Below are 15,306 nucleotides of genomic sequence, written 5' to 3'. Positions count from 1 at the left end.
TCCTGGTAACGGTTGAACGGCCGGAATTTTTGAAATCAGGAGCCACGTGACCCACGAGCTGCCCAGCGCTCCTTCATCACAGTGGGCGGGGCTCTGCGGTGCTGCCGGCTCCTATTAGTGAGAGTGGTTGGCAATCCGTTTCGTGCAGCCAATAGACGGCCGGGAATTCGCTGAAGGTCATTAATTTATGCAGGAAGTCGCCCTGTCGCCGCAGTGCGCATGCTCGGTGCAGTCCTCCCCACCCCCAATCTCCGGATGCCGCGCAGTTTGCTGGAACCAGCAGTTGGACAATGTAGGGAACCGGGGGCAGAAGGGAACCGGACTGATGGTGGGCGGCTGGGGCCGGGGAGCGTGCGGTGAATCTATGAGGGAAAACACCGAACTGAACACACAGCCCCGGAACTCAGGGTTTGGGGACATGCGGGAGATAGACTGAAACTTCCAGTGAGCTCAGACAGTGTGTAACCCGGGGGCCCAGTGAGATCAGACAGTGTGTAACCCGGGGGCCCAGTGAGATCAGACAGTGTGTAACCCGGGGGCCCAGTGAGATCAGACAGTGTGTAACCCGAGGGCCCAGTGAGATCAGACAGTGTGTAACCCGGGGGCCCAGTGAGATCAGACAGTGTGTAACCCGGGGGGCCAGTGAGATCAGACAGTGTGTAACCCGGGGGCCCAGTGAGATCAGACAGTGTGTAACCCGGGGCCCCAGTGAGATCAGACAGTGTGTAACCCGGGGCCCAGTGAGATCAGACAGTGTGTAACCCGGGGGCCCAGTGAGATCAGACAGTGTGTAACCTGGGGGCCCAGTGAGATCAGACAGTGTGTAACCTGGGGGCCCAGTGAGATCAGACAGCGTATAACCCGGGGGCCCAGTGAGATCAGACAGTGTGTAACCCGGGGAAAATTCTGGTGATTTTCTGTAAGTCCAGATGGGCGGGACAGGAATCTTGAGGAATAGGATAAAATCAAACAGAAATACTGGACATATACTTTTCTGAAACATTGGAAAAACACTTTACATTCCACTTCACAACATTAATATTCTTCTAATTTTCTGCCCTGCCATAATTAGATCTCCCGGTGAATGGCGGAGTGATTGAGAAAGTTCCACAGCTGGAAGGAAACAGGGATTGTGGACTGAGGAACAACAGCAGGTGAACCAGCACAGGATTGTGAGATCACCAACCAGGGAGCCCCTTCCAATTGAAAGTGCTTCAATAGATCGACTGGGGAGAAAGGTAAGAGAAATGCCATTTACTCAGATACACACCGGTCCTGTAGACAGTACACACAGGTTATAAGGTTGTGAATGTTTAAAAATGTATAGAGACATTGAAGTTGAGAACGTGGGAATTGTATAGGGACAGTATAAGCTAACAAACAATTCATGGAGGAATAGCCATGACATCTCAGACTCGAGACTGCGAAATGTTACAACACTAACACATATTGAAACAAAAGCCACAGCTTGCAGAAAAACCTCAAGGTCTTATTAAATCATGTTATTAACCTGAAACATTGACAGAAGGTCTTTGTTTAAAATCGGACCATGCTTGGGTCGGCTTATGAGTGGACAAAGGGAAGGAGGGATCAAAAGAGATGGGCTGAGCTGGGATGTCACTCTAGCCCTATCTTGTTATCTTTTGCCGAAAATGTATAACCATCATGCCTTGACAATGTAACGTCACTTATCCGTAGGGAGTGTGTACGCTCGATCGAGAATGTATATCCTCTGTCTGATAAGTCTTGCCGGCCGGTAAAATAAAGACTGCTTTGTTCAAAGCACAAGAGGTATTCGACTCAGTAATTTTACTGAACCAGATTGAGAGAAAAGAATCTACATTTACAGGAAATGAGACTGGGAGAGTCTGATCACCGAGCACAATTATCCAGCATGAGGCCGTGCAATGGGATGTGAAGTGAGATCACTTTCTGTCTCTAAACACAGTCACAGTGAATCTTGTGTGTGTTTTAGAGTAAAGGGCTTTGATCTAAGAGGTGACTCCAGTTTGAGGCAGAGCCCAGCAGATGGACCTGTCTCTGTACATTCGGTGGGGCTGAACTCACACCGACACCATCAGATCTCAATGTTCAAATATTTCCCTGGTGAGAAAGCCAATGGAAAGATTGAACCGGAAGCATCATAGTCAATTCATTGATCACGATGCACAAACCAATCTGAAATACCAGCACGGCTTAATATCGACAGAATCAATTATTCAATCATGAATATTTGGAATTAACAGAAAATATATTGATAAGTACTACTCTTGAAGCATTGATCACTCGAGATATGTAGTATTCGAATAAACAAACACAGATATGGAGAGTTGCAATTTATTGATTGGCGTCGTACTTGACCCTGAGATGAGCTTCCGAACCCATATTCCCTCAATCACCAAGTACGTTTACTTCCAGCTCCATAACATCGCCGGTCTCTGCCCCTTCCTCAGCTCATCTGCTCAAACCCTCATCCATGTCTCTGTTACCACTACATTGGACTATTCCATTGCTCTCCTGATCGGCCTCACACCTCGCAAGCTTAAGCTTATCAAAAACAATCCTTACTCAAGAACACAAATAGCAGCAGGTGTAGGCCATATGGCCCTCCCGTCTGCTCCACCATTCAGTAAGATCTCTATTTGATAGAGAATTTCAAAGATTCACAACTCTTAAGTGAAGAAATATCTCATCTCAGTCTTAAATGGCCAATCTCTTATCCTAATACTAGGACCCCTAGCTCTAGACTATCCAGCCTGTGTCAATTCTATGTTTCAATGATATCACCTTCCATTCTTCGAAACTCCAGAAAATATTGGCCTATTCGAATCAATCTGTCCTCAGCCCCCTCATCCCAACTTGTACCAATTTCCATTCACCCATCACCCCTGTGCTCACTGAACTACATTGGCTCCTGCTCCATCGATTTCAAAATGCTCATCCTTGTTTTGAAATCCGTCCAGGACCTTGCCCCTCCCAATTGCTGTAACCTCCTCTAGCCCTACAACCCTCAGAGATCTTTGCATTCCTCCAACTCTGGCCTCTTGAGCAGCCCCAATTTTCATCCCTCCAATATTGGTGGCCATACCTTCAGCTGCTGAGACCATAAGCTCTGGAATTCCCTCCTTAAACTTCTCCAGCTTCAAAATGCTCCTTAATACCTACCCTTTTGAACAAGCTTTTAATCCTGTGCTAATATTTCGTTACGTGACTGGGTGTCAAATTCTGTTTGCTAACAGTCCTGTGAAGTGCCTTGGGACATTTTACTATGTTTAAGATGTGATATAAATGCAATTTGTTGCTGATAACTGAAGATATTTTAAATTGTAATATAACGAAACTACAGGCATGGGAAATTGCAATAGATTGATAACTGCAGAGGAAGAGGATTGTTTTGTATTGCTAACAGCGTGAATTATTTTAACGTGAGGTGGCCCTTGCACATTAGCTACCACACGGGCTTGGCAAAGCAAGGTCTTGGTCCAATGGCAAGGGGATCCAAGACGACTGGACACCAGGCTCTGCTTCATGATTCCTCTGGCACTGACTCTCACTGGGGTACAGTTTCCTCTGGCACTGACAATCACTGGGGTACAGTTTCTTCTGGCACTGACTCTCACTGGGGTACAGTTTCCTCTGGCACTGACAATCACTGGGGTACAGTTTCCTCTGGCACTGACTCTCACTGGAGTACAGTTTCCTCTGGCACTGACTCTCACTGGGGTACAGTTTCCTCTGGCATTGACTCTCACTGGGGTACAGTTTCCTCTGGCACTGTCTCTCACTGGGGTACAGTTTCCTCTGGCACTGACTCACTGGGGTACAGTTTCCTCTGGCACTGATCCTCACTGGAATACAGTTTCCTCTGGCACTGACTCTCAATGGGATACAGTTTCCTCTGGCACTGACTCTCACTGGGGTACAGTTTCCTCTGGCACTGTCTCTCACTGGGGTACAGTTTCCTCTGGCACTGACTCACTGGGGTACAGTTTCCTCTGGCACTGATCCTCACTGGGATACAGTTTCCTCTGGCACTGACTCTCACTGGGATGCAGTTTCCTCTGACACAGATTACTGTGTATCTAATTCGTGCTGTCACTGCCCTGGGAGTGCTTGATGGGACAGTATAAAGGGAGCTTCGCTCTTTACTGAACCCGTGTTGTACCTGTCCTGTGATTGTTTGTTGGGACAGTATAGAGGGAGCTTTGCTCTATCTAACCCGTGCTCTGCCTGCCCTGTGAGCTTTGATGGGTCGCTGTCGGGGAAGCTTTTCTCTGAATCTAACCTGTATTCTACCTGCCCGAGTTGTATCTGATGGGACAGTGTAGAGAGAGGTTTACTCTGTATCTCATCATAATCATTGGCAGGCCCTTGAAACATAGAAAATAGGTGCAGGAGTAGGCCATTCGGCCCTTCGAGCCTGCACCACCATTCAATATGATCATGGCTGATCATGCAACTTCAGTACCCCATTCCTGCTTTCTCTCCATACCCCTTGATCTCTTTAGCCATAAGGGTCACATCTAACTCCCTTTTGAATATATCGAACGAACTGGCTTCAACAACTTTTTGTGGTGAAGAATTCCACAGGTTCACAATTCACTGAGTGAAGAAGTTCCTCCTCATCTCGGTCCTAAATGGCTTATCCTTCGACTGTGACCCCTGGTTCTGGACTTCTCCAACATCGGGAACATTCTTCTTGCATCTAATCTGTCCAATCCTATTAGAATGTTATATTTTTCTGTGAGATCCCCTCTCATTCTTCTAAATTCCAGTGAATATAAGCCTAGTCGATCCAGTCTTTCTTCATATGTCAGTCCTGCCATCCCGGGAATCAGTCTGGTGAACCTTCACTGCACTCCCTCAAGAGCAAGAATGTCCTTCCTCAGATTAGGATACCAAAACTGTACACAATATTCAAGGTGTTGCCTCACCAAGGCCCTGTACAACTGCAGTAAGGCCTCCCTGCTTCTATACTCAAATCCTCTCGTTATGAAGGCCAACATGCCATTTACCTTCTTCACCGCCTGCTGTGCTTGTATGCCACCTTTCAATGACTGATGTACCATGACACCCAGGTCTCGTTGCACCTTCCCTTTTCCTAATCTGTTACCATTCAGATAATATTCTGCTTTCCTGTTTTTGCTACCAAAGTGGATAACCTCACATTTGTCTACATTATACTGCAATCTGCCATGCATTTGCCCACTCACCTAACCTGTCCAAGTCACCCTGCAGCCTCTTAGCGTCCTCCTCACAGCTCACACTGCCACCCAGCTTAGTGTCATCTGCAAACGAGAATGGCTTGCTTCCACGACAAAAAAGGATGAGTTCACAGGTTTTTCAATGAAGGACCTAATATTCCAGGTCCTGAACTACATCCTGAAGGGTGGAAGATGCCTGTGCGTGGCTTTTTTTAACGTATGGTGGCCGTTGCACGACAGCCACCACATGGGAAACTCAGTATCTAATCTGTGCTGTGCCTGTCCTGGCATTGTTTGATGGGATAATATAGAGGGAGTTTTACTCTGTATTTAACCCAAGCTGTACCTGCCCTGGGAGTGTCTGATAGGACAGTGTAGATGGAGGTTTACTCTGTATCTAACCTGTACTGTAACTGCCTTGGGAGTGTTTGACGAGACAGTATAAATTGGCTTTATGCTGTATCTAATGTGTACTGTACCCGCCTTGGAAGTATTTGATGGGACAGTGTAGAGGGAACTTTACGCTGTATCCAATCTGTGCTATACCAGTCCTGTGAGTGTTTGATGGGACAGTGTAGAGGGAGCTTTACTCTGTATCTAACCCGTGCTGTACCTGCCCTGCGAGTGTTTGAATAGACAGTGTAGAGGGAGCTTTGCTGTATATCTAACCAGTCCTGTACCTGCTCTGGGAGTGTTTTTGGGACAGTGAAGAGGGAGCTTTACTCTGCACCTAACCCGTGCTGTACCTGCACTGGGAGTGTTTGATGGGATAATGTAGAGAGAGGTTTACTGTGTATCTAACCTGTGCTAACCTAGCAAGTTGTGAGGAGGACGCAAAGAATCTACAAATGAATATAGATAGGCTAAGTGAGTGGGCAAAGCTTTGGCAGATGGAGTATAATGTGGGAAAATGTGAGGGTATCCATGTTAGTAGGAGTAATAAAAAAGCAAATTATTATTTAAATTGTGAGAGATTACAAAATGCGGTGGTACAGAGGGATCTGGGGGTCCTTGTACATGAAACACAAACATTTAGCATGCAGTTACTGCAATTAATTAGGAAGGCAAATGGAATGTTGGTCTTTATTGCAAGGGGGATGGAGTATAAAAGTAGGGAAGTCCTGCTGCAACTGTACATGGCGTTGGTAAGACCACAACTGGAGTACTGAATACAGTTTTGGTCTCCTTATTTCAGGAAGGATATACTTGCACTGGAGGCAGTTCAGAGAAGGTTCACGAGGTTGATTGCTGAGATGAAGGGGTTGTCATTATGAGAAAGGTTGAGCAGGTTGGGACTGTACTCATTGGAGTTTAGAAAACGTAGAGGTGATCTTATTGAAACGTATAAGATTGTGAGGGGGCTTGACAGGGTAGATACAGAGAGGATGTTTCCCCACGTGGGGGAATCTAACACTAGGGGGCATAGTTTCAGAATAAGGGGTCGGTCATTTAAAAGGGAAATGAGGAGGGATTTCTTCTCTGAGGGTTGTGAATCTTTGGAATTCGTTACCTTAGAGAGCTGTGGGGGCTGGGTCATTGAATGTATTTAACATGGGGATAGACAGATTTTTGAAAGATAAGGATTATGGGGAGTGGGCGGGGAAGTGGAGTTAAGGCCTGGATTTGATCAGCCATGATCTTATTGAATGGCGGAGCAGGCTCGAGGGGCCAAATGGCCTACTCTGCTCCTATTTCTTATGTTCCATACCTGCCCTTGGAGTATTTGATGGGATAGTGTAGAGGGAGACTTACTCTGTATCTAACCCATGCTGTACCTGCCCTGGGAATGTTTAATTGGACAGTGTACAGAGAGCTTTATGCTGTATCTAATCAGTGCTGTACCTGCCCTGGTAGTGTCTGATGGGACAGTGTAGAGAGAACTTTACTCTCTGCATAACCCGTGCTGTACCTGCCTTGTAAGTGATTGATGGGACACTGCAGAGGGAGCTTTGCTCTGTATCTAACCCATGCTCTACCTACCCTGTGAGCTTTGATGGGTTGGTATAGGGGGAGCTTTCCTCTGTGTCTAACTCGTACTCTACCTGCCCTAGTTGTGTTTGATGGGACAGTGTAGAGGGAGCTTTAGGCTGTATATAATCCGTGCTGTACCTATCCTGGGAGTGTTTGTTGGGACAGTGTAGAATGAGGTTTACTCTGTATCTAACCCGTGCTTTATCTGCCCTGTGAGTGTTTGATGGGACATTGTAGAGGGAGATTTACTCTGTATCCAACCAGTACTGTACCTGCCCTTGGGAGTGTCTGATGGGACAATATAGAGGGAGGTTTATTCTATTTAATCCGTGCTGTACCTGCCCTGCAAATTTTTGGTGGGACAGTGTAGACGAAGCCTTACTCTGTTTCTGACCTGTGCTGTACCTGCTCTGGGAGTGTTTGATGGGACAGTGTAGAGGGAACTATACTCTGTATCTGACCCATGCTATACATGCCCTGCGAGTGTTTGATGGGACAGTGTAGATAGAGGTTTATTCTGTATCTAACACAGGCTATATCTGCCTGGCATTGTTTGATGGGACAGTGTAGAGGGAGCTTTAATCGGTACCTAACCCGTGCTGTAGCTGCCCTGAGAGTATTTGATGTGACAGTGTAGAGGCAACTTTACAATGTATCTAATCCATGCTGTACCTGTCCTGGGCGTGTTTGATGGGCTAATGTAGACAGAGATTTGCCGTGTACTGAACCTGTGCTAACCTAGGAAGTTGTGAGAAGGACACAAAGAATCTACAAAGGGATATAGATGGGCTAAGTGAGTGGGCAAAAAATTGGCAGATGGAGTATAATGTGGGAAAATGTGAGGTTATCCACTTTGGTAGGAAAAATAAAAAAGCAAATTATTATTTAAATGGGGAGAGATTACAAAATGCAGTGGTACAGAGGGATCTGGGGGTCCTTGTACATTAAACACAAAAAGTTAGCATGCAGTTACAGCAAGTAATTAGGAACGCAAATGGAATGTTGTCCTTTAATGCAAGGGGGATGGAGTATAAAAGTAAGAAAGTCCTTCTACAACTGTACAGGTCGTTGGTAAGACCACACCTGGAGAACTGCGTGCAGTTTTGGTCTCCGTATTTAAGGAGGGGTATACTTGCACTGGAGGCAGTTCAGAGAGGTTCACGAGGGGTTGATTACTGAGATGAAGGGATTGTCATATGAAGGAAGGTAAAGCAGATTGGGCCTATACACATTGGAGTTTAGAAGACTTAGAGGTGATCTAATTGAAATGTATAAAATTTTAAGGGGGCTTGACATTGTAGATGCAGAGAGGATGTTTCCCCTCTTGGGGGAATGTAGAAATAGGGGGCATAGTTTCAGAATAAGAGGTCACCTGTTTAAAACTGAAATGAGGAGGAATTTCTTATCTGAGTGTCGTGAATTTTTGGAATTCTCTACCTCAGAGAGCTGTGGAGGCTGGGTCATTGAATGATTGAATGTACTTAAGGCGGGGATAGAGACATTTTTGAATGATAAGAGAGTCAAGGGTTATGGAGAGCGGGAGGGGAAGTGGAGTTGAGGCCAGGATCAGATCAGCCATGAGCTTATTGAATGGCGGAGCAGGCTCGAGGGGCCAAATGGCCTACTCCTGCTCCTATTTCTTATGTTCTGTATCCATCCTTTGAGGTTTTGATGGGACAGTGGAGAGAGAGATTTGCTCTGTATCTAATCTGTGCTGTACCTGCCCTGGGAGTGTTTGATGGGACAGTGTCGAGGGAGCTTGACTCTCTGCCTAACCCATTGCTGTACCTGCCTTGTGAGTGTTTGATGAGACAGTGTAGTGGGAGCTTTCCGCTATATCTAATCCGCACTGTACCTGCCCTAGGAATGTTTGATGAGGCAGTTTAGAGGGAGATTTGTTCTGCATCTAACCCGTGCTGTACCTGCCCTGCCATTGTTTGATAGGGAAGTATAGAGGAAGCTTTACCCTCTGCCTAACCCATGCTTTACCTGCCCTTGGAATGTTTGTTGGCCGGTGTAGAGGGATTTTTACTTTGCATCTAACCTGTGCTGTGCCAGCCCTGGGAGTATTTGATAGGACAGTGTAGAGGGATTTTTACTTTGCATCTAACCTGTGCTGTGCCGGCCCTGGGAGTATTTGATAGGACAGTGTAGAGGGAGCTTTACTGTGTATTAAGACCTGAGGTTGCAAGCCATCAGGTCCAAGGGACTTTTCCACCTTTCGTCCCATTATTTTACTGAGCACTTTTTCTTTAGTGATTGCTTTAAGTTTCCCCCTCGCTATAGCCCCTTGATTATCTATTATTGGGGTGTTTTTAGTGTCTTCTACCGTGAAGACTGATATAAAATATTTGTTCAAAGTCTCTGCCATTTCCCTGTTCCCCATTATTAATTCCCCAGTCTCATCCTCTAAGGACCAACATTTACTTTAGCTACCCTATCCTTTTTACATACCTGCAGAAGCTCTTTTTATATTGCTTGCTAGTTTACTCTCATAATCTATCTTCCCTTTCTTTATTATTTCTTAAGTCATCATTTGCTGTTTTTAAAAACATTTGCCAATGCTCTGGCTTCCCACTAACCTTGGCCACTTTGTATGCCATTGTTTTCAATTTGATCCCATCCTTTACTTCCTTCATTAACCGCGGATAGTTCCCTCGTCGCTTAAAGTCTTTCCTTCTCACCAAAATATATTTGCTTGTGGCTCGGGTCGTAATCCAGAGATTATTGCCTTTGTGATTCTGCTTTTTAATTTAGACCCTAGCTGCTCAAAATCCTCAGCAGAACCCCTTCTTGATCTGCCTATGTCATTGGTACCTACGTGGACCACGACAATTGGATCTTCCCCCTCCTACTCCAATCCCTCTCCAGCCCAGAGGAGATGTCCTTAACCTTGGCACTTCGCAGGCATCACAGCCTTCAGGACTCACGCACTCGGCTGCAGAGAACAGTATCTATCTCTGAAACTATACTGTTCCTAACACTGCAACATTTCTTTTTACTCCCCCCACTTGAATGTCCTCCTGTACCACGGCGCTGTGGTCAGTTTGCTCATCCTCCCTGCAGTCCCTGCCCTCATCCAAACAGGGAGCAAAAATCTCGTACCTGTTGGACAATTGCAAGGACTGAGGCTCCTCCATCACTACCTCCTGGGTCCCCACAGCTGCCTCGCTCGTTGTCACACCATCCTGTCCCTGACCATGGGCCAAAGTTGAATTGATGAATCTAAGGGGTGTGATGCCTCCTGGAACACAAGGTCCAGGTAACTCTTCCCCCTCCCTGATGTGTCGCAGTGTCTGCAGCTCGGACTCCAGCTCATCAACGTGGAGCCGAAGTTCCTCGAGCAGCCAACACTTACTGCAGATGTGGTCGCGTTGGACCTCAATGGGGTCAACCAGCTCCCACATGCAGCAGCAGTAACACATCGCCTGCCCTGCCATCTCGAATGTATTCAATTAATTACGTTTTTACATTTTGAAAGTTTAGATTTTTAATCCCAGCTCTTAATTTAAACCAATGCCCAAGAAAATAGAAAAACTGACCAACCAATCACTTGCCTGCTTTTCTGTGATGTCACACTTTGAATCTTTTTACTTCTTATCCTCCCAGGTCACGTGGTGCTGTTTCGGCTGTCTGCTTGGCTGACTCACGCCCTTTGTAGGCTTACCGCTGCTCCCACTCTCGTGCCCTTTCCGAAGGGATGGGCGCAAGTAGGGTTTTCCCCTCATATTGGTTCTCTCAGCACCTGCTGCAGGCCCAGTCTCGTAGCTATGTCCTTCAGCACTCGGCCAGCTCGGTCAGTAGTGGTGCTACCGAGCCAGTCTTGATGGACATTGAAGTCCCCCACCCAGAGTACATTCGGTGCACCTTGCTACTCTCAGTGCTTCTTCTGAGTGATGTTCAACATGGAGGAGCACTGATTCATCAGCTGAAGGAGGGCGGTGGGTGGTCATCAGCAGGAGGTTTCCTTATCCATGCTTGACCTGAAGCCTCGAGACTTCATGGGGTCCGGAGTCGGTGTTGAGGACTCCCAGGGTCACACCCTCCCGACTGTATACTACTGTGCCGCCACCGGTGGGACAGGACATACCCAGGGATGGTGATGGAGGAGTCTGGGACATTGGCTGAAAGGTATGATTCTGTGAGTATGACGATGTCAGGCTGTTGCTTGACTAGTCTGGGACATCTCTTCCAATTTTGGCACAAGTCCCCAGATGTTGGTGAGAAAGACTGGGCTGGGTGGGCCGTTGTCGGGTCCGTAGCCGGTGCGGAGGTCGATGCCGAGTGGTCCGTCCGGTTTTATTCTTATTATTGTTTTTCGTAGCGGTGGATCAATTGATGAATCAATATGATCTTATTGAATGGTGGAGCAGGCTCGAGGGGCCAAAGGGCCTACTCCTGCTTCTAATTCTTATGTGCTTATTCCCTAGCCCAGACCCTGTCTCTATATTAAGAGCAATGGTCCCCACACTGACCCTGGGGACACCACTGTTTACATCCCTCCAGTCTGAAGAACATCCATTAACCACTACTCTCTGTTTTCTGCCCTTTACCCAACTTCCTCTCCACACTGCCCCACTCCCTTTAATACCATGAGCCTTAATTTGATCAACAAGCCTCCTGTCCGGCACTTAATCAAACACCTTTTGACAATCCATCCACTGCATTCACTACATCCATTGCATTTCCTTTCTCACTGCACTGTGTTATTTCCTGCAATAATCCCTGCTGTCTGTCCTGAATGAATCCATTTCACTACCAAATGTTGAGACGTTTACTTCTGTAACCAGAATCCCCCGCGCAGGGGTAAAGCGCTCTACCAATGACACCAGGAGCCCAGACGTGGGACCGGGCTGTGCTCTGAGCAGGCGCAGTGCCAGTGGTGGAGGTGGTCTGAGGCGGAAGAGACGTTCCGCGAGTCAGTAGGAGCTTGTGGGCTCAGCGGAGGAATTGGACCCCTGGGTGGGCTGGGCAGCTTCATAAACACCTGGTGTAGGCCTCAGGCACCTAATATGAACCGGCAGGACACATGTTTGACCCGCGGTGATGGACCCGACCGCTCGGGGCAACTAGCCGAATTCTTAGACACGATCAGCGTACCTGCGTGGCCATCTTGGTACAGGAGCAGAGGGCGGGCGGGGCTTTAGGGTCCCAGTGATCTGGAGAGACAATCATTTCCTCATTTATTCTCAGTCTGCACAGACAGGATGTAGAACTGAACCCAACCAGAGAAGAGGGAGTGAGAAAACTGCAGATGGAAGAAAGAAATGATGGAGGTGGTGCGATGAGTTTGGATTTCAGCACAGGGTGGAGGGAGAGTGTGTGGGACGGGAATTTACAGCTTTGGAGAACAAGAGAGGAAAGAATGTTCCAGAAAAAGTAGGATTGTCTGTCCTCAATTTCTATCCTGCACTTCCAGTGCTGACTTTTGTAAACACCTTTTACAGGATATTAGAAAAGGAGGATTTACAGACGGGAAACTAGAACCAATCATATCAAGATCTGACAGAGTCACTCGATTCACTTGAATATCATCAGCCTTTGAATGTGAAAGGAGAAATGTTTGTCTGTTCTGTCTGTGGGAAAAGATTTAAAACATCAGTGTGACTGGAAAAGTACCGAGACACACACCCGAGTGAGAGTGTTCCAGTGCACTGACTGTGGAAAGAGCTTTGACCAGTTACACAGCCTGAAAAAACATCACACCATTCACAGCGGGGAGAAACCGTACACGTGTTCTGTGTGTGGACGAGGCTTCAACTGATCGTCCAACCTGGAGAGACACATGGACACCCGCACCATGGAGAAACCGTGGAAATGTGGGGACTGTGGGAAGGGATTCAATTGTCCCTCTGCGCTGGAAACTCATCGACGCAGTCACACCGGGGAGAGGCCATTCACCTGCCCTGGGTGTGGGAAGGGATTCACTCGTACATCCCACCTCACTGAACACCAGCGAGTTCACACTGGGGAGAGGCCGTTCACCTGCACTGTGTGTGGGAAGGGATTCACTCGTTCATCCAGCCTGCTGGCACACCAGCGAATTCACACTGGGGAGAGACCGTTCACCTGCTCCGTGTGTGAGAAAGGATTCACTTGTTCATCCAGCCTGATGAGACACCAGCGTGTTCACACTGGGGAGAGGCCGTTTACCTGTCCCGTATGTGGGAAGAAATTCACTGCATCTTCACACCTCATTAAACACAAGCGAGTTCACACTGGGGAGAGACCGTTCATCTGTCCCGTATGTGGGAAACGGTTTGCTAAATCATCTCATCATCTGAGTCACCAGCGAGCTCACACAGGAGAGAGGCTGTTCATCTGCTCTGTGTGTGGAAAGGGATTCACTAATTCATTCGAGCTTCATGCTCACCAGCGTATGCATACCAGGGAGAGACCTTTTACCTGTTCTGTGTGTGGGAAGGCATTCACTCATTCATCCCACTTCACTGAACACCAACTTGTTCACACCAGTAAGAGACCGTTTAAATGTTCTGACTGTGAAAGGAGCTATAAAAGCAGAAATGATCTGATGAAACACCAACGCACTCACACTGGGGAGAGGCCGTTCATCTGCTCCGAGTGTGGGAAGGGCTTCACTCGTTTATCCAACCTTCAGTTACACCAGCGAGTTCACAAGTGACTGCAGGGGTTGGATTCTGCTTTTATTGTTGCCGTTAATCACATCCAGGACTGAACCCTGTTCACTTGGACAGTTGGAGTTTGTTGCTGCTGGTGTAATTAATCCCTATAACTGGGCTGGATTTTAATTTTCTGGATATCATAGAATGGTTACAGCACAGAAGGAGGCCTTTCGGACCGTCGAGTCCGTGCCGGCTCTCTGCAAGTCCCACTCCCCACCCTTTCCCCGTGGCCCTGCAAATGTTTTATTTCCGGTACTTATCCAATGCCCTTTTTGAAAGCCACGATTGAATCTGCCTCCACCAGCCTTTCAGGCCGTGCATTCCAGATCCTAACCACTCGCTGCTTAAAACAAAGTTTTTTCTCATGTCGCCTTTGGTTCTTTTGCCAATCACCTTGAATCTGTGTCCTCTGGTTCTCGACCCTTCCGCCAATGGGAATATTTTCTCTCTACTCTGTCCAGACCCCTCATGATTTTCGAGCACCTCTATCAAATTCCTCTCAACCTTCTCTGTTCTAAGAAGAACAACCCCAGCTTCACCAGTCTATCCATGTAACTGAAGTCCCTCATCCCTGGAATCATTCTTGTAAATCTTTTCTGCACCCTCTGTCAAACAACAATCAAATAAATCAGCTTTGTTTCCTACATACACTGAGTCGATTCCTTGATTTCTCCAAGAGGAGACTAATTGATGTCCTGTTATCGACTGTTCCTTTTCTCCTTTGTATTTATAAAGTGCCATTCACGGCCTCTGTTTTAGTGATGTTGGTTGAGGGATAAATGTTAGCCAGGACACCAGAGAGATTTCTTCGAAATAACGTCATGGAATCTTTTATGCCCACTTGAGAGGTCAGATGGTTCTGATTCTCAGAAGATCAAGATGTAGAATCAGTTTGGGTGGAGATAAGAAATAATAAGAGAAATAAGTCACTGGTGGGAGCAGCCTATCAGGACAGCATATAAATCAAGAAATAATGGAGGCTTATAAGAAAGGTACTGCAATAAGCATAGACGATTTAAATCTTTATATTGATTGGATATATCAATATAAAGATTAGGTAGCCTTGAGGAAGAGTTCATAGAGTGTATTCGGGATGTTTTCTTAGAACAATGCGCTGTGGAACCAACCAGGGAGCAGACTATTTTAGAATTGGTAATGTGTAATGCGACTGGGATTAATTCATGATCTCATAGTAAAGGATCCTCTTGGGAAGAGTGATCATAGCATGGTTGAATTCCAAATTCGGTTTGAGGGTGAGAAACTTGGGTCTCAAAATAGTACCCTGAAAAATAAAGGCAATTACAAAGGAAGGGTAAGACAGTAGATAAGGAGTGGCAGACATTTAAGGAGCTATTTCATAACTCAGCAAAGATATATTCCAATGAGAAAGAAAGACTCTAAGAAGGATGAACCATCCATGGCTAACTAAGAAGTAAAGGGTGGTATCAAATTGAAAACAAAGGCATACAATGTTGCGAAGATTAATG

At 46.7% G+C, this 15,306-nt stretch overlaps 1 pseudogene; it reads left to right on the top strand.

Annotated features, from left to right (window-relative positions):
• The window catches only part of LOC139255710 (zinc finger protein 420-like), a 96,447-nt pseudogene that overhangs the window by 51,623 nt on the left and 29,518 nt on the right, over positions 1–15,306 (top strand).

Source organism: Pristiophorus japonicus, unplaced genomic scaffold, assembly GCF_044704955.1.
Source record: "Pristiophorus japonicus isolate sPriJap1 unplaced genomic scaffold, sPriJap1.hap1 HAP1_SCAFFOLD_622, whole genome shotgun sequence".
Lineage (NCBI taxonomy): Eukaryota > Metazoa > Chordata > Chondrichthyes > Pristiophoridae > Pristiophorus > Pristiophorus japonicus.
The sequence above is the reverse complement of the archived record's forward strand: the minus strand, read 5'-3'. Positions and strand labels throughout refer to the sequence as shown.